This window comes from Lottia gigantea (genome assembly GCF_000327385.1).
Source record: "Lottia gigantea unplaced genomic scaffold LOTGIsca_49, whole genome shotgun sequence".
NCBI lineage: Eukaryota > Metazoa > Mollusca > Gastropoda > Lottiidae > Lottia > Lottia gigantea.
In genome coordinates, this window is record NW_008709687.1 from 836,826 (window position 1) to 838,143 (window position 1,318).

Consider the following 1,318-nt stretch of genomic DNA (forward strand, 5'->3'; position numbering starts at 1 on the left):
TTTGAAAGTTATCAAGCCGTATCTCAATGATAACAGATTGTGATAAATTCATCTGTAGTACACATAAACTCATTTAATTTATGACAGACCAATCAAAAGATCACTGATTTTCAAAAATCTTTTATTATCAGAATAAGGTGCAAAGATAAAATTGAAAAAAAAATTGTACGTCAAACAGTATTATGCACATCCATGGACGAGTCCAATCATAAAAAGGAATAGTTTACTTTGTTATGAGGTAGACTTTTCTTTATCATGTCTGACCCGTCAGCAGTTATGCACACAACTCATACCTTTGTTTTTAGTGGCATTATACAAAGGACAAATAAATAACAATAATCATAAATTTAAAAAAGTATCTCCATAGAAACACAGTGTGTTATGTGCGCTGAAAATTGGTGCCGTGTTTGGAACTATCTACCTTAAGCATTTCAAAAACTCTCTTTGACCATTTGTATTTAGAAAACACACTGCCCAGAAGCAAGTTCTTTTTATAGCTCGTCAATCAGTCCCCTAAACGAGACATCTTGCGACACAACGTCAAACTATTACGAACTGCGTCTAATACGGAAACCGGTAAATAAATGCAGCGATTTTATTGGATTGTACACTACCGAATACAGCCAATCATAGCGCCCGATTACACGCGCAGCCACAATGTTTACAATTTTTCCATCAAGTTATCTGATTGGCTGTATTCGCTAACGAACAATGCAATCACGTCGTTGCGCTTACAAATTTCCGTAGTGCAAGAAAGGTGGCTTTTGAGGTCAAGGTATTAAGCAGTTCATAATAGCTTAACATTGTGAAGATGATTAAGAGATTGGTAAAAATGTATCGTTTGCAAACAATACAAAAGTCAATGCAAATACACATTCAAGTCATACTCTAACTAACATACGGTGCCTGACATAATGGCAATTCTATTGTGAAAATTGGTCTTGTAATTGCGAAATACAAGACAACAAACCCTGCCTTGAAACAACGACTTCAGTTTCAATATTTAAATATGAAAAAAAGGGTGTAGTCTGTAGTCGTGGAAAATCATCTTCACAATGACGAGCCATTATCACCTATATATATATATCCCCGGCTCCCAACCTGGGGTGTTTTCACGCCCTGGAGTGTGGGACTAGGGTGTCAGGGGTGTGGCCAACTGGTGTAGGAGAAAAATTTATTTTGAATTGAGAGAGCACCTCACATCAGTGGCGGAGCCAGGTTTATGTCCGAGAGGGGCGGAATATCTGAGATTGCCCGAATTTCTAATATCATTGTGAGATTTTTGCCCGAAAAACTTGCTTTCGTGGCTGTGAGGNGG